Source organism: Balaenoptera acutorostrata, chromosome 6 (assembly GCF_949987535.1).
Source record: "Balaenoptera acutorostrata chromosome 6, mBalAcu1.1, whole genome shotgun sequence".
NCBI lineage: Eukaryota > Metazoa > Chordata > Mammalia > Artiodactyla > Balaenopteridae > Balaenoptera > Balaenoptera acutorostrata.
The window spans coordinates 104,582,992-104,602,146 of record NC_080069.1 but is presented as its reverse complement, the minus strand read 5'-3'; the positions used below and the strand labels follow the sequence as shown (position 1 = coordinate 104,602,146).

The 19,155-nt window shown below is 39.2% G+C and overlaps 1 protein-coding gene and 1 long non-coding RNA gene across 2 annotated transcripts in view; both read left to right on the top strand.

The window, feature by feature from the left end:
• Positions 1-19,155, top strand: part of ZFP37 (ZFP37 zinc finger protein) — a 103,212-nt gene that overhangs the window by 80,304 nt on the left and 3,753 nt on the right. The gene's annotated exons all lie outside the window — the stretch shown is intronic.
• LOC114237143 (uncharacterized) lies at positions 7,418-19,085 on the top strand. The gene is made up of 3 exons (XR_003622906.2): positions 7,418-7,480; positions 8,522-8,607; positions 18,756-19,085. It is a non-coding gene; the product is annotated as an uncharacterized LOC114237143 (long non-coding RNA).

The window sequence follows — 19,155 nt, the reverse complement described above, 5'->3', positions numbered from 1 at the left end:
CCAATTTGTGTATGCCTTTAAAAAGTTTTTATTCTTGTCCTAGCACACTGGCTATTACCTCTAACACAACATTAAATAAATGTGAAAAGAGTGGACTTCATTGCTTTTTTCCCAATCTTAGGAAGAAAGCATTAAGTTTTCACCATAAAAGATAATGTTAGCTGTAAGTTTTTTGTAGATGTCCCTTATTAATTTGAAAAAGTCCTTTTCATTCCTAGTCTAAGAGTTGTTGTTTTTTTTCCCCTTTATCCTGAATGGGTACTGAATTCTATCAAATGCTTTTTTCTACATCTATAGAGATGAGCATATGGTTTTTCCTTTTTGTTCTGTTAATAGTTTCATTTCCTGACTTTTAAACTTTAATCCAACCTTACATTCCTGAAGTAAACCCTACTTGTTCATATGTTATTTTTATATATTTCTGTGCAGCTCACTCCTCTTAAGTAATCTGGTTTGAATATTCTAAACTCTTTGGCCTCCCTGTTGTCTGATCTTCTTCTCCTCAAGTTAGTGAACCCCTGGCCTCTCTTTGAGGTATTCCTCCCTGAGAATTTATCCTGGAGACTTCCTCCGGGATGCAGACTGGGGCAATCATAGAGCTCACCAGATTCATTTTTCTTAAGTATCACGGTTCTGTGCTGTTATTCAGTGTCTGAAAACCATTGTTTTATATGTTTTGTCCAGTTTTCTAGTTGTTTAAGGTAAGAGGGTAAATCTAATTTCTTTTATTCCATCATGGATGGTAGTGGAATTCTTACCTCCGACCCCATTCCCCTAAGAGGTTTTTTAAGAATGGAATGGTCACAAGTATTTTCAACTTCATCTGAAATTTAAAATTCAAAACATAGCCCTAAATTTTTTGTAAAGAACGCTCACAGAGGAATTTCTCTACCTGATAAACTTATGTAGAAAACAATAATAATTAAAGTAGTACAGTACTGGCACAGGAGTAGCTCAGTAGTAAAAAAGGGGGAGTCCAAAAATTATGTATGTATATATAATACATATATATACACATATATATACACATATATATGTATTACATATATAACAGCTGATGCTTGAACAATGCAGATTTGAACTGCATGGGTCCACTTATATGTGGATTTTTTTTTCAATAGTAAATAGTACATGTTATGTGGTTGTTAAATCTGTGGATGCAAAACCGCAGATATGGAGGAACCGCAACCTTTTATACAGAGGGCTGATTAAAAGTTTTGTTTTTTTAAAAAATATATTTATTTATTTATTTATTTATTTATTTATTTGGCTGTGTTGGGTCTTTGTTGCTGCACGCGGGCTTTCTCTGGTTGCGGCGAGCGGGAGCTACTCTTCGTTGTGTTGCGCGGGCTCCTCATTGCAGTGGCTTCTCTTGTTGGGGAGCACGGGCTCTAGGTGCGCGGGTTTCAGTAGTTGTAGCATGCGGGCTCAGTAGTTGAAGCACACGAGCTCTAGCGTGCAGGCTCAGTAGTTGTGGTGCATGGGTTTAGTTGCTCCACGGCATGTGGGATCTTCCGGGGCCAGGGCTCGAACCCGTGTCCCATGCATTGGTAGGTGGATTCTTAACCACTGCGCCACCAGGGAAGCCCCAATCATAAGTTATACTCAGATTTTTGACTGCGTGGAGAGTCAGTGCCCCTAACCCCCACGTTGTTCAAGGGTCAACAATATATATTTATTTATTTACAGAGATATATATTTGGCATTTCAAATCCAAAGCCATAAAAGTGGGATTGGTAGATTTGAACAAATAAACCAAAATACTGTATTCAAAGTCAGAAAAACAAGAGACAGACTTGAGAGGAAATATTTGCAATGCATACAAAGGAAAGGTATTAATAGTCAGAATATAGCAAAAGTTTCTATAAATAAAACAGATAAAGATAACCTATCTGAAATAAAAAATTTCAAATGATAAAACAGGTAATTGTCCAAAGAAACATATGAATGATACCTACTTTTACTAGTAATCAAAGAAACATAAATAAAAATGAAAAAAAAATCAAATAGGCAAAAATAATTTTAAAAATTGATGTATGAGTTAGGTTCCAGTCAGGAAAATAGAACCTATGCTAGATGGTTCAATAGAGGGACTTCAATACAGGGAAGTTGTAGCAAAGGTGTAAGAATACCTTAAAAATGCAAAAAGGGAAAAGTGAGACACACCAAAGATTAGCATCAATAGGCATTTCTATGCTTCCAGAGACTGAATATTTGTGTCCTCCCAAAATTCATATGTTGAAACATAATCCTCAATGTAAAAGTATTTGGAGGTGGGGCCCTTGGGGGTAATTAGGTCTTGAGACTGGAGCCCTAATAAATGGGATTAGTGTCCTTATAAAAGAGACCTCAGAGAGCTGTCTTGCCCCTTCCACCAAATGAGGTCTCAGGATAAGATAGCTGTCTATGAACAAGCAAACCTCATTAGAGTTGTAAATCTACCAGAGCCTTGGTCTTGGACTTCCCAGGCTCCAGAACTGTGAGAAATTTCTATTGTTTATGAACCATCCAGTCCATGGTATGTGTTCTCTTCTAGCAGCCCAAATGGACTAAGACATGCACTGCTGGTAAGAGTATGAATCATCTCAGTCTTTTAGAAAGATAATTAGACAATATCTAAAATTTATTTAATCCTCTGTGATTGTGTCCTAACCAAATAAGGGTGTGGATAAAGATCTGGCTATAAGTGTATTTATTTCACATTTCTCTATGATAGCAAAAATTGGAAATAATATGCTAACTATTGTGGAAGGAAAATAAAAATGGAGTCAGTATTGCTAAGAGGGCTCTCTAAAATGGAGCCAGGAGGCCATTAAGGAAGTGTAACAGACGCATCTCAGCCTGGATGGAATATGACCTTTGACCACTTATGGTCCTGATGAAGTCATCCAGAACATCTGCTAGAAACTCAAGATACCTACCCTAAAATGACTCGTGATTTCTTAAGGACAAAGAAAGACTCACATCAGAGTCAATCACAGTTCTTGCCAGGCAACTTTTAACAACCTCATGGCTTTTTATCTTTATCTTTAAGATATCTTTATCAGAGAGTCTTTATCTGACTCTCTTCCCTGGAATACTCTTTCAGGGTCACCTGAATCTGTGTCTCCCGAACTGCAATTCTTAAGACCCCCAAATAAACTCTTCTTATTTGCAGACTCCTGCATTATTTTTTGGTCGACACTATTCAAGTATTTTATTTAGACTCAGTTTGATGGAAAACTATGTTACTGAGATAGGCTGGACCTGGGACCATTTACTGGAGTGCTTGAAAGAAACTGTAAGGGACTAAAAATAACTGCGTGCATGCTAGTTGGGGCAAATTATGAACAGTAAGATACAAAAAGGCCAAAACCCAATTGCCACTTCTGAGTGGCAATTTTGCCTGGAGCAAAATCAGAATACTGTGCATGATCCCTGCATATAGCACCACCAAGGGAGTGGGCAGACCACCTAAGTCATCCCTGCAGCCCGACCCACATATCACACCCTACTCTCACCCTATTTAAGGAACCAGCTTGCCCCTCCTCAGGGAGAAAGCAAGGGCACCTGTTACTTGTTTTCACTCCCTAGTGCTGCAGCACGAGTTCCAATAAAGCCTTGCCTGAATTTCTCGTCTGGCCTCTTACCAATTTCTATTGATTAAAGAATCAAAGAACTTGGGTCAGTATCATTACCATTAAAATAATACTGTAGAATAATATTTAAAGACATGAAGGAATATTTACCAAAAAATGAAATTTAAAAAGCACTTTTCAATATATCACATTGCTCTATTTTTAATTTTAAAAGCATATATAATGCATATTTAAGCATATGTAATTGTATATAATTTGCACATATATGCATAGAAATAGCCTATATATGTAAAAACATAATAGTGGGTATCTTAGAGTGGGATTTTATCTGGTTTTAATTTTGTTCTTTTTTCTTATCTCTATTTTCTACAGTCTATATATATTCTTTGTATAGGAAAAAGTTAAGTATGTGCATTCCTTTTTAATTAAATCCATTTACTGGACTTATTCTCAAAAATAGATGTGGAGGAGGGCACAAATTAATGTACGAGGATTCACCAAAGAGTACTATTTTTGGTAGTGATAGGGATAGAGTAGGATAATTAGTTAGTTTAAAAAAAACCCACTAAGGGGCTTCCCTGGTGGCGCAGTGGTTGAGAGTCTGCCTGCCAATGCAGGGGACACGGGTTCGAGCCCTGGTCTGGGAAGATCCCACATGCCGCAGAGCAACTAGGCCCGTGAGCCACAATTGCTGAGCCTGTGCGTCTGGGGCCTGTGCTCCGCAACAAGAGAGGCCGCGATAGTGAGAGGCCTGCGCACCGCGATGAAGAGTGGTCCCCACTTGCCACAACTAGAGAAAGCCCTCGCACAGAAACGAAGACCCAACACAGCCATAAATGAATAAAAAATAAATAAATAAATAAAAATTAAAAAAAAAAACCCACTAGGGGATTAAAGATAGAAAGGGAATTTTAAGGGAGTTTGGGAGACTGTTGTAAGCTAATGACCTCTCAAGGAAAAATCCAGTAAACTAGCAACAATCTACCTTGCAGGAAGACCAGGTGCATTCAAGCGCCAGGCACACTCAAGCCACAAGTCCTGATAATTAAAACGTAAGACAGTAGATACGGGTCTACATCTTGTTACATGAAGTCAGGGAGTTAATGGTCCTTGAAGAGTATCATTTCTGCATGTAGCCACGACAGGAATGTAGGTGAAAGGGGACATTATACTGAAACTTGAGATGAATTACCATATTTTAGTATATGTTACCACACTTTTGCTAATATACATATGATTTAAATAGCACTATGACAGTCCTGGTTAGACCATATAGGGTCAAAGGAGGAACTAATGATGTAAGCCTTGATGTCTACCCAAAAATGCGGAAGAAGGTGGTCCTCTCTCCTCCCCACCTTTTCTTTGATTATAAAAATGTAGACTTTTTTGTTCTCAGAGCAGAGCCCTCTCAACAGGCCGATTGTCTCTCACAAGCATACTATGCTAATAAACTCACTCTTTGCCTGTCTCTCGCTGAATTCTTTCTGCATTGAGACAAAAGAATCTGAGCTTCAGTAAATTCTGACACCAGGTGAGTGGTTTTAATTAAAAGACAGTGGGTTCGAGTCCCCTCCTTAGTATAGGGATCAGTGGGTTCAAGTCACAATCTGAGGTTTTGCTGGACTTGAGTCCAGAAGGAGAAGGAGTGCAAGGAGTGCAGTTTCAGTAGCGTTAAAGTGAACATAACCTAACAGAAAGACAAAAAAAGCTAGAAAATTTTTTTTTCACAAAATGTGGCCTCATTCTTTTTTTTTTTTTTTAAACGAGGGTGTCTTTCTTTCTTTCTTTCTTTCTTTCTTTCTTTCTTTCTTTCTGGCTGCGTTGGGTCTTCGTTGCGCACACGAGCTTTCTCTAGTTTCAGAGAGCAGGGGATACTCTTCGTTGTGGTGCATGGGCTTCTCATTGTGGGGGCTTCTCTTGTGGAGCATGGGCTCTAGGCACATGGGCTTCAGTAGTTGTGGCACGTGGACTCAGTAGTTGTGGCTCACGGGCTGTAGAGCACAGGCTCAGTAGTTGTGGCACATGGGCTTAGTTGCTCCATGGCATGTGGGATCTTCCCAGACCAGGGCTCTAACCTGTGTCCCCTGAGTTGGCAGGTGGATTCTTAACCACTGTGCCACCAGGGAAGTCCCTCATTCTTTTTTTTTTTTAACATTTTTATTGGAGTATAATTGCTTTACAATGTTGTGTTAGTTTCTGGTATATAACAAAGTGAATCAGCTATATGTATACATATATCCCCTTATACCCTCCCTCTTGCATCTCCCTCCCACTCTCCCTCTCCTACCCTTCTAAGTGGTCACAAAGCACCGAGCTGATCTCCCTGTGAGATGCAGTTGCTTCCCACTAGCTATCTGTTTTACATTTGATAATGTATATATGTCAATGCTACTCTCTCCCTTCCTCCCAGCTTACCCTTCCTCCTCCCTGTGTCCTCAAGTCCATTCTCTACTTCTGCGTCTTTATTCCTGTCCTGCCCCTAGGTTCATCAGAACCTTTTTTTTTTTCTTAGATTCCACATATATGCGTTAGCATATGGTATTTGTTTTTCTCTTTCTGACTTACTTCACTCTGTATGACAGACTCTAGGTGCATCCACCTCACTACAAATAATTCAATTTCATTTCTTTTTATGGCTGAGTAATATTCCATTGTATATATGTGCCACATCTTCTTTATCCATTCATCTGTCTATGGACACTTAGGTTGCTTCCATGTCCTGGCTATTGTAAATAGAGCTGCAGTGAACATTGGGGTACATGACTCTTATTGAATTATGGTTTTCTCAGGGAATATGCCTAGTAGTGGGACTACTGGGTCATATGGTAGTTCTAGTTTTAGTTTTTTAAGGAACCTCCATACTGTTCTCCATAGTAGCTGTATCAATTTACATTCCCACCAACAGTGCCAGAGGGTTCCCTTTTCTCCACACTCTCTCCAGAATTTATTGTTTGTAGATTTTTTGATGATGGCCATTCTGACTGGTGTGAGGTGATACCTCATTGTAGTTTTGATTTGCATTTCTCTAATGATTAGTGATGCTGAGCATCCTTTCATGTGTTTGTTGGCAATCTGTATATCTTCTTTGGAGAAATGTCTATTTAGGTCTTCTGCCCATTTTTGGATTGGGTTGGGTTTTTTTTGATATTGAGCTGCATGAGCTGCTTGTAAATTTTGGAGATTAATCCTTTTTCAGTTGCTTCATTTGCAAATATTTTCTCCCATTCTGAGAGTTGTCTTTTTGTCTTGTTTATGGTTTCCTTTGCTGTGCAAACGCTTTTAAGTTTCATTAGCCCACCTCCTAGAGAAATGGAAATAAAACCAAAAATAAACAAATGGCCTCATTCTTGGTTGTAATCAATCTCTGTCTCTCTCTCCATAAGGAAGAATGAGGCTGTCAGAGAGATTTATTTTTAGAATGATATATATGCACCACAGGGTTAATAGTGATTATCTCTCTGTTATGGAATTCCATCTAGTTTGGGTGGGTTGGTGTTTTTTTTTTTTTTTTTTTTTTTTCCTGTTCTTTTTTGCCTACCTGTTGAATAAATGGTTATTTATAAATAATCTATTGATATAATGAATAGGCGTTACTTTTGTTTAAGAGGGAAAAAGTTTGTTAACGAAAAACTTGCATCCCTTTAGACTCCTTTTTTTTTTTCTTTAGCGAAAGGGAAAGCTTTTTTCCCCCTTTTTTTCCATTTAAATAACGAAGGAGCAACGCACATTCGCAACTTGCAAGCATATGGAAATACAACTCCCGAGCCCCATAAGCGACACTGCGCGCAGACGCCCTGCCTTTGCGGAGGCTGCTGGGAAATGTAGTTCTAGGCGGCTGAGGGCGCATGCGCATTTGTTGGCTTGCGGGTTCCGACAGAGTCCTTTATTTTTCGGTGGAGCTGGTGAGCTCGTTTTTAACCCGACTTGTGTACGCGGGTGGGAGTTAGGGAGGACTCCACTTCGGAATAACGTCCCCACCCCAGGGATGAGGCAGGGCTGGAGGGGCCTGAGAGAATGCTTTGGTCGGGCTTGGTTTGGGGGGCGGGGGCGGGCGAAAGGCGGAGATTAGGGCATCGGGGTTGGTGTTTGGTTTTCGTTGGAGTCGAGTGCGGAGTAGTGACCTGTACTCCGAATCGGGGTTATGCGGGTCTAGGGCTGCTTCTGGGTTAGAGGGAGGCAGAGCCCTAGCTGTGCCTTCCCGCCTTAAGGGCCAAGAATTTGGGCTCTCACTTCTGGGTGGGGGGCTGGGGGGTGGGAAATCTCGAGGACAGAGCTGGGGGCTTTGGGGGCTTTGGCAGTAATGGAATTGATCGGGCAGATAAATACCCGGACGGGAGGGGCGGGCATCCTAGACTTTGGCAGGAAATTGCAGGAAAACTGATCTAGGAACTTAGTGGCCCTAGAATTTAGGGCTCCGAACATCCTGCTCTTTTATATGAAATACACCTCGCCTAGAGGTAGTTTTTTGTTTGTTTTGTTTTGGTAAATTCCTGAAGCCTCTCCTGTAAAGAGCTGTGGGAATGATTCCCTACTTTCTGTGCGCACTGAAGAGCTGTTGATTGTTGTTCATTGAGATGGCATTTGTGAATGAGCTTTCAACAACTTAAAATGCTTTGCAAATGTTACTATTTTTATTAATAAATGGGAGAGGACTGATGTCGTAGATATCACCCATCTTGAGAGGGCCAGAGCTTTGGAGTTAACCCAGTGTCTGGATCGCAAGATTGGAGCCATGCCCCTAGACAATGCTGAGAATATAGTGACGGTGTCAGAGCCCCAGACAGCAATGTCAGTGGCCTTTCCCTTTGTACTCTGCAGGGAAGAAGTTTGTTCCTAGACTCATTCTGACCTTATTTTTAGGGAGGGTTTGGGTTACATCCAGGTGGTTAGATAGGGGTTCCATAAAGCAATCCTGATTTCTGAGAGCCCCTTTTCTTTTGCAGCTCTGTTTTCTTAAGTCTCTACTTGATTGGATAAGATGGAATTAAGAAGGAGGACCTGACCATTGGCGCCTGATTACATGTCTTTGGTGAGCAAAACTTTTCAAGCCTTTTGTATTTACCTTGCTGGGTTTAATTTCTAAAGTTAACATCTGCAGTTTGAAAAATCACATGTAGTTAAATAGCCCTTGAAATTCTCTTATATTGCTTATAATTTATATGTACATGTTATGTGTATATAACCATGCAGTAATGTATGTATAAATGTACCCAAATATATTCTTTAAACATTAAGATAACTCTTACCCTGGCAAAATGCTCATTTATGAGAGCATTGTGAGAATTGAGACTGAGGAAACAACAGAATCTCCCATCTCACACTTAACTCCAGATAGCATATTTTCTTGAGCCTGTTTGGCAAATTTGTACACATAAAACATACAAGTGAATCAACTAGGCTTTATTTTTTCTTTCCTGAAATATCTCTGTGCCCAGAGGGAGGAAAGATTTTTTTTTTTCATTCATTGAGTAAATATTAGTTAAAGGCAAAAGCCAGGTAATGTTTGAGGCACTGGGGATACCTCCAGTGAGTAAAGCAAAGTCCCTGCCTACATGGAACTGACAGTCTAGGATGAGCACACAGACAATAAACAATATACAGTGTGTCAGATGGTGGCTGGTGGAGGCAACTGCACTATAGTAGTGATGTTAGGGAGGGCCTGGGACAGCTGCTTTTTCATATATGGGGTCAGGGAAGGCTTCTCTAATAGTGTGACATTCAATAAAGACTTGAAGAAAATGAGGATGTGAGCCTTGCAGATATCCGGGAGGGGAAAAGTTCCCAGAGAGAGGAAACAGCAAATGCAAAGGCCCTGAGGTGCAAATGTCCGTAGCGTGTGTGGAGAGCGTCAAAGAGGCCATTGTGGACAGAGGAATGAAGACATAGCATAGTAGAGGTTGAGATGACAGAGGTAAGAGGGGTCCAGATCACACGGGGCTGTGCAGGCCACTTGGAGGAGATTGGCTTTTACTCTGAGTGAGAAGAGAAGCCATAGGGAGGTGGTTGTAGTTGTTATTGTTTCGTCAGCTCTACTGAGGTGTAATTTACATACAATTTACCAATTTTCACAGGAGAATTTTGAGGAGAGAAGTGACATTATTTGACTTATATTTTAAAGGAATCATTTTGGATGCTCTGTTGAAAACAGACTGTAGGGGATCAAGAGGAGACTAGGGACACTGGTTAGGAAGCTAAGGCAATAATCCAAGTGAAAGATGATTTCCCCATTCCCTTCGCTCTCCTGCTGTTTAAGGGAACCATCTAACACTTCAGTCACATTAGACCTTCAACCCCTCCCCCACCTTCACTCTCAGTGATGATCCTGCTTTCTATTTCACTGAGAGAAGAGAACAAGCAGAAAAAAACTTCCAGAGTTACCACCACATCCACCAGCCTTCCTGGAAACATTTCCGTAGAGTCTGTCCTCTCTTCTGTTACTATAGAGAAAAGGTCTGTGCTCTAATTTATATCCAATTAAATGTTACTTGTGCATTAGATTCCACTTCCTCTCACCTACCCAGGACAGTGCCTAGGGTAATCACTGGGCAAAATTCCTGGTCTGTCATTTATATATATTTTTTGTTTATTTGGGTATATGGACAGCATTAATTTTTCCAGAAAAATAGAAAAATTCAAATATGAAGTGCTGATTTTTAAAAATTATAAATGACCTAATATCCATCAACACAAATTTGCTCTGAAAGAAATCTTTACACATATGTTATGCCTTTATCATTCTTCCGTTACAAGGGAGCTTCTATTAAACGTTTAACCTCATTGGAAGAGAATTAAACACACAGGATTTCCTTCCTTTTCATAAATATGTCTTCCTATTGTTCTATTCCTCACTGCTTTCCAAGATCCTGTCTCATTTTCAGTTTAGTGTACTGCAAACTTAGAATGTTAAGAAAAGACATCTTAGCCAATTCTCAAAGCTCTGGTATGTATACGTTCAACCTGGGTTTAGATCATTTAAATGTATCTTGATCTCACTTCAATTGTATACATAGTCCAGTGTCATTAGTGAATGTAAATTTGCTTTACAGACAATAAATTGCATTTGTCAACCACGAGGCTTTCCATTTTAAATGTTTATAGTTATCTACCTATTTGATTAAAAGCTAATACATTATCATGATAATCATTAGCTAAACATTTATTATTTTTAATAAATAAATAAATTTATTTATTAAATAAATTTTAATTTATTTAAAGTAAGTAAAGGGAAGTCCCTAAACATTTAATTTATAATATATTCATGTCTTTCTAAAGACTCAGAGTGATTTGAATGGCTCATTGTTCTTTTAATAAAATCTCTCTACAGAATTCTGAACCAATGACTTAAAAATCATTTTTTTCCCTCTATGAATTTGGTTAATAATTCAAAATTATTCTTTGAGCCATCCTTTTCATTTTCTTTTCAGAAATAGTGTTTGGATTATTTTTAAGTGGAGAGAAATAATATTGAACTCAAGAATAGAGTCTGTAGTCCTAGCCCGCCAGTGACTAACTGTGTGACCTAAGCAAGTCTCTTGTGACTGTTGCCTTGAGTTGCACATCTTGGAGAAACTAAGGAAATTAACCTTAATATTTCCTGAGCCTCTTTCTAGCTCAAATACTCTGACATTATGACATCAGTTGTGAGGTTTAGAAAGCAGGAGCCTCTAGCATCTGGTCCCTGTGTTCATCTTCTTGTCTTTACTGCTCTAACAGCATCAGAGTCAGCCTTGAAAAAGCACAGAATTCACAGTTGGATGGTCTGAAGGATTGGCAAGGATTAGCAAGCACAGTCACCCATCTTTGCCTGACTGCGGGGGTGGTTATGAGTTGAGAGCATAGTAACCACAGGGCGTTTTTAATAACAGATGCCAGGTCGCCAGTATACCAGAAAGTAAGAAAGACAGGGTCTAGAATCACATTTTGGGGGGTATTCATGGGTTCTCTCTGGCAACTCAGATCCAGAAGCCACAGATTCAGCAACAACAGCAGAAATACAGTTTAGAATTCTGATAGGCAGGCTTCCAGAACCTAAACTGATAAAGGAGTAAATATCAGTTTATAGACTATTCATCGGCGAGTACACATTAAAACAGCTACTGTGTGAGGGGCACTCTACTAAATACATGGGGATTAAAAAAAAACGCAAAGAACTGGTCGTAGTCCTCGCCCAGAACTGTAAGAGCTAACCACAGGAAACATTAACTCTGGCTTTGCTTTGCAGTTAGAAGACATTCAAAAATCTTGAATCGAAAAATGTAACTAATAGTGGTTTAGCTGGAGATAGGTCTACATAGAGGAAGGGGGACCGATTAAATGATATTTCAGGATCCTAAAGCCTACCCAGTTCTGAACTTTATAGCAATATCGTGAGGCAATCTGGATACTTTTATACAATGTTGAGACATCGAAAAAAATAGTCTTGAATCCCACTTCTTTAAGATAGCAGGTAACTATCAGCACGCTGTAGTACAAAGACCACTTGATTGGGAATCAAGAGAAAACTTTATACATTCACTAGTTCAAGAAATACTTATTAGTTATGTAATATATGTCAGGTTCTGTGTGTGGCCCTGAGGACAAAAGAGTATATAAGTTAGTATAACTGTCCTCAAGAAACTTACAGTCTAGGGCTTCCCTGGTGGCGCAGTGGTTGAGAATCTGCCTGCTAATGCAGGGGACACGGGTTCGAGCCCTGGTCTGGGAAGATCCCACATGCCACGGAGCAGCTGGGCCCGTGAGCCACAACTACTGAGCCTGCGCGTCTGGAGCCTGTGCCCCGCAACGGGAGGGGCCGCGATAGTGAAAGGCCCGCGCACCGCGATGAAGAGCGGTCCCCGCACCGCGATGAAGAGTGGCCCCCACTTGCCGTAACCAGAGAAAGCCCTCGCACGAACCGAAGACCCAACACAGCCAAAAATAAATAAATAAATAAATAAAGTAGCTATAAAAAAATTAAAAAAAAAAAAAAAGAAACTTACAGTCTAAGGAAGGAAGACAAGACATTGGCAGTAGAACATTGAAGTATAATGACTGTAGTAATTGGGGAAATATAAGGTGCTGTGAGTTAATTTTTGCAGGTAACATAATTATTATTAATATATATAATTTAAATAAGAATAAATTATTATGAACCTGGTATGATTGTAATGTGACTTTAATACATATAAATAAGTGTCCTTTCCGGGAAAGATCTCCTCCCCTTACAAAGGCTATTTTGGCTTAACACCTATTTCCCCACATGCTTAAACAGCACTGGATATTATATGCTTTTAACATTTTTGCCAATTTGATGTTTGAAACATATTTTACTTTGCATTTCCATGATTAAAAGTGAGGTTGAAAATTTTGTTATATGTTGGTCATTGGTGTTTCTTTTGTAAATTTCCTGTTCATATCATTTGCCCATATTTGTATTGCGTTATGTTTTCCTAACTGACTTGTAGGAACTCTATATAACTAATGATCTCTTCTGTTTTATTAGTTGTAAATATTTACGCCCAGTATGACTTTTCTCTTTTAATTTTGTTGATTGCCTTGTATATTTGTGTAGTCAAATCTGAGAGCTTTTTCCTATATAACCTCCAGGTTTTATATATTTTTAAGGACCTTCTTATGCAAGATTATAAAAATATTCTTCTGATATCTTTCTGGTTGTTTTATAGATTTATTCCTAATGTCTATTGCAATTATAGTTTATTTTTATAAGGTAGCAGTGGTGCATTTATTTTTTCCCCTAGATTGGTAAGCCAGTTGTCCCAAATCATTTGTTGAATTTCCATCTTTCCCCAAATATTCAAAATGCCCTGTTTAGCATATATTAAGTCCCTATAAATAATGGACCTATTTCTAGAGTCTGTTCTGTCTTATTATTCCTTCAGTCTATCCTTGTTTCAGTAATACAATGTTTTAATTAACGTAGCTGTATGTTTTGTTACCTAGTATGGACAAATCTCCCCTCATACGCATATTTTTTCTTTTTCAAAAATATGTGTTATATATATTAAGTTGGGGGCGTATTAGTTTCATAGGGCTGCTGTAACAAAGTACCACAAACTGTGTGGTTTAAAACAATGGAAATGTATTGTCTCACAGTTCTGGGGACTAGAAGTCTGAAATCAAGGTGTTGGCAAGGCCATGCTGCCTCTGTAACCTGTAGGGGAATCCTTCCTAGCTTCTGGCGGTTTGCAGGCAGTCTTTGGCATTACTTGGCTTACAGCAGCGTAATTTTATCATCACATGGTATTCTCCCTGTGTGTCTCTGTGTTTTTGCATGATCATCTTCTTATAAGGACACCAGTCATATTAGATTGGGGACTACCCTACTACAGTGTGACTTCATCTTAACTTATATCTGCAGTGACCCCATTTCTAAATAAGGTCACATTCTGAGGTACTAGGGGTAAGGAGATATATATATGTATGTGTGTGTGTATATACATATATATGTGTGTGTGTGTGTGTGTGTGTGTGTGTGTGTGTGTGTGTGTGTATATATATATATATATATATATATATATAATTTTTTGGAGTGGGGGACACATTTAACTCATAACAGGAGAGAACTGGCATCTTTAAATTATTGAGTGCTTCTCACCCCAAAACATGGATTTTTCAGTTGATTCTCTTCAACTGTTGAGAGTCAGCAGTGTTGCTGCTTTGAAGTTACTGTGCCTGTTTCTTAAACTGCTTTTAAGATTGTTCTCTGCCTCTGATTTTAGAATTTGGCTATGATATCCTTGGGTGTGCTTTTCTTTAAATTTAGCTTCCTTATGGTTTGGGACTTCTTGAATCTATAACTCATCAGTTGGGAATATCTTCCGTCCTATTCCTTCAATTATTGTGTTATTCCTATTCTCTCCTCTTGTTTTGAGACTCCTGTTATACGCATGTTAAACCTCTTGAGTAAATCTCATAGGTCCCTTATGCTCCAATCCTTTTTTTTATTGGTGCCTGTGAGATCTTAGTTCCCCTACCAGGGATCAAACCTGGGCCCCATGAGTGAAAGCTGGAGTCCTCATCACTAGACTGCTAGGGAATTCTCTCTAATCCTTTTTTTTTTAAAGAGATAAGCTTATATGAAAAGATATATGAAAAGAACTATGTAAACTGCATCATCAGGAAATAAAACAAAATAAGACTAAATAATGGTCAAAAGAGAAACATAAGTTATAGGAAAATTGTTGTGGTGAAACAGGAGATAAACTGAAATACAATGGGATAACTTTTTGTTTTCTTTGATAAACTTTTTATTTTACAGTAGTTTTAGATTTACAAAAAGGTTGCAAAGATGGTACAGAGTGTTCCCTATATTTCACAGCCAGTTTTCCCAATTAACATCTTACATTAGTTTGTTACATTGTCACAATTAATGAATGAAGGTTGATACATTATTATTAACTAAAGTCTGTACTTTATTCAAATTAACTCAGTTTTTAACCTAATGTCTTTTTTCAGTTCTAAGATCCTGTCCAAGATACCATGTTATATTTAGTCATCATGTCTTTTTAGACTCCTCTTGGCTATGATATTTTCTAATCCTTTTTAAAATTATCATTAGTCTTTTTTTTAAACCTCTGTTCTTCAATTTGCTTATTTTATTGATCTTTCCCTTAGCCCAATCTGTTGTTTTACCCATCCAATTGAGTTCTTAATTTCAGGTATTCTGTTCTAAATGCTTATTTGATTCCTTTTGGTTGATTCCAAATTGCTGTTAAACTTTTTCATTCTTTTTTCTACTTTGTCTATCCTTCTATTTTGTTTTCTCTTGATATTGGTCAGTGGTACTAACACTTTGTATGTTTACTAAGTGTTGTTGTTTTTTTTAATAGATCCACCTTTGTTTCCTTTTCTTTTTATAAAAATTAATTAATTAATTTTTGGCTGTGTTGGGTCTTCATTGCTGCGCACGGGCTTTTTCTAGTTGCGGCAAGTGGGGGCTACTCTTCGTTGTGGTGTGCGGGCTTCTCACTGTGGTGGCTTCTCTTGTTGCGGAGCGTGGGCTCTAGACATGTGGGCTTCAGTAGTTGTGGAGTGCCAGCTCAGTAGTTGTGGCTCGCGGGCTTAGTTGCTCCGCGGCATGTGGGATCTTCCTGGGCCAGAGCTCGAACCCGTCTCCCTTGCATTGGCAGGCAGATTCTTAACCACTGTGCCACCAGGGAAGCCCTGTTTACTAAGTTTTGATTATGTTCTTGTTGTCATGATAAAAGCACCATAGAGGTTCAAGCTGATATCATCTTTCACCAGGAAGAGTTCTCTTTTTTTCTCTTTAAAGTAGATAGGATCATCTCAGCCAAGCTGAGTTAGTGCTGGGTTGCAGTTTTGATAAGATTTATTTTACCTCTTGGTTACTTCTTTTCCTAGGATGTGGCCCTCCTGGGCACTCAATTGAAAATGTGGCAGCTCTTTGTCTCCTCAGTCCTGAAAAATTGTGGGAGATTTACTTCTGACATTCAGAGGTTTTCAGCCTAGCTCTCCAGAGCCCCACCCCATACAGCTAAAAAATTCAGATTCTTTGGGAAGAATCTGGTCATGTCGGGACTTCCCTGGCGGTCCAGTAGTTAAGACTCTGTGCTTCCACTGAAGGGGGCGTGGGTTTGATCCCTGGTCGGGGAATTAAGATCTCGCATGCCACATGCCGTGGCAAAAAAAAAAAAAAAGAAGAAGAATTTCGTCATGTGTTTGAGGCCCCTTCCATCCCTAACGTTACTTTAGCCAGTTGTAAATACCAAAATCTATACTGGTTCCTTTGCCCTTCATGAGTGGCCTTCTGTGAGGCATCAATCTTGGATTCTCAGCCGGAATTGGTAAGAATTTAGGTCCTCTAGGTGAGAAGTGGCTGTATATCCTCAGCGTCAGTTTATTACTCCTCTAGAGCTTTCTTTTGCCTGTTTTGTTTTCAAGCTCCTCCCAAGTCTCCATTAAACTTTTCTTTCCAAATAGAGAACATATCTTTTAATATCAAATCTTGTATCTGTTTTATCTGTCCTATTACCTAAAGAGGGTAGCACAAGGGAAGTTATATTGCAGTGTGAAATATGACAGACAGTGATATCAGCGTTTTCTGGGTAAGTTGATTAGCTGTTTGACATCTGAGGTATCTCACTGTGGCACTTATCTTGGTGAATTCCTTATCATCTATGGTCTGATCCTCATATTTGCAGTTTCAGAAACTTGAAGTTAGTGTAGAGATAGATTTAACCATGTAAGTTTACAAGTGACTGATGAGTTAAATGGAAAGTGGATTTATATTACATTGAGATCCAGAACTACCAAGGAATTCATATTTTTATGTTGTCTGGCAAGAAAGAAAAAAAAAGGAAACAAAATTCTAATCCTAATTTTGCTTGGCAAGTGTGCAGTTATACCAAAGGGAGTTAATGGTGTGATGCAAATATGTAAAGCTCTTAGATAAAGTTATCATATTAGTTCTAGCCCCACAATAAACTCTACCTGCTTACTGAGATAAACAGATCTAGCTAGTATTTGGTGCTAGTCTCTTTTCTTCCAGGTTTTGTGTGAACAGGAGGAGCCTACCGTTTTTTGTATCTCTAACACCTCTTTTTTCTATGTTCTGTTACCATCACTTTACTTTTGATTGATCTTTTATAGTTGATTGATAGATAGATAGATAATTTCTTATTTTCAGTGTTTTTTTAGGGAAACTTCAGAATTGCTTCTGTATACTCTCAACAGATACATAGTAGGCACCAAATAAGTACTTTTGGCCACTCTTGAATTTAGAACCTTAGAACCCTGAACTCTATTTGAACAACTTCCTAGCCCTCTACTTTGTCATTTTGAGTTGTTAGCTTTACTCTTTCTTTCATAAGTAGTTGCACGAATGATCCCTTAGAAGGTATTTGTTTGCTGTTCTGGGAACCAGTGGCATTGAAGGGTGTGCCAGTGGACTTTACCTTGTGGTAATGAAAAGAATCAAACCATTGTCAGATACTATAAGTGATAACAACTGCAGGAGCCTTGTCTCATGGGTTAAGTAGAGCTTTGTAATTACTAGAGACTGCCATGACTTTTCCCTCAAACGTCAAAATGTGTGGGATTATGGGATTTACAAGTGTTTATCTGAGCTGGGCTTTGAGTTTAGGGACCAGAGATCTTAAAATTTTATTTGTGGGGCTTCCCTGGTGGCGCAGTGGTTGAGAATCTGCCTGCTAATGCAGGGGACACGGGTTCGAGCCCTGGTCTGGGAAGATCCCACATGCCACGGAGCAGCTGGGCCCGTGAGCCACAACTACTGAGCCTGCGCGTCTGGAGCCTGTGCCCCGCAGCGGGAGGGGCCGCGATAGTGAAAGGCCCGCGCACCGCGATGAAGAGCGGTCCCCGCACCGCGATGAGGAGTGGCCCCCACTTGCCGTAACCAGAGAAAGCCCTCGCACGAACCGAAGACCCAACACAGCCAAAAATAAATAAATAAATAAATAAATAAAATAAATAAAGGGAAAATAATTTAAAAAAAAAAAAAAAAAAAAAAAAATTTTATTTGTGCATGAGACAAGATATTTCTTTTATTATTAAACAGGTGATTGCTCTTTTCTTCAAAACATTGTACGTAGATAACTTTATTATGTTGCCTTAGCAGCATCAACATTCCTATATTTCATAGTTCCTGAAGATAACTTAGGACACAATTTTGAGATCCATCATAAACACCCAAGCCCATATCCTTCACCAAGATTCCGAGCATCAGCTTTTCAAATCAGGTATTATCTTCTAAGTAGGAAGAACCATATTAATAGATAACAGAGGAAAAAACAGAGAAATGTCACAAGATACTTAGCCAAGAAAGAATCAGATAACTAACAAGCAAGTTGCGAGAAATCCTTGTAAATAATAGTTCATCTGTCCATTGTGGTGGTGGTACCAACGATATTGGTACTAGGTGGTAGATTTGGAAATGCTCGTTAGTGTCCACTGTGCAGAGCCCCCTCTTATCTGTGTATAAAACAGAGTTCACTTAGTGGGAGCAGCATTCAACTTCATTTCTACATATCTTTATCCATCTTCTCACATATCTTTGTGATCTCAGCAGAAGGGATGACCCTCTTTCATTTATTAATGAATCTCTCTATTTGTACCCCAGACTCCATTATTTTCTACTTGTTTTAGGACCTTGATTTAATGATTATTTCATAATTCAGTGTCTCCCTCTTCGAATTTTAGACATCAAAAGTTTTTCTGGGCTTCCCTGCTGGCGCAGTGGTTGAGAATCCGCTTGCCAATGCAGGGGACACGGGTTCGATCCCTGGTCCAGGAAGATCCCACATGCCACGGAGCAGCTAAGCCCATGTGCCGCAACTACTGAGCCTGTGCTCTAGAGCCCGTGAGCCACAACTTCTGAGCCCGTGTGCCACAACTACTGAAGCCCACATGCCTAGAGCCCATGCTTCACAGCAAGAGAAGCCACCGCAACGAGTAGCCCACGCACCACAACGAAGAGTAGCCCCTGCTCACCACAACTAGAGAAAGCCCGCACGCAGCAACAAAGACCCAACGCAGCCAAAAATAAATAAATCTATTAAAAAAAAAGTTGTTCTTACTTTTGCAAGAACATCTTCTGTAA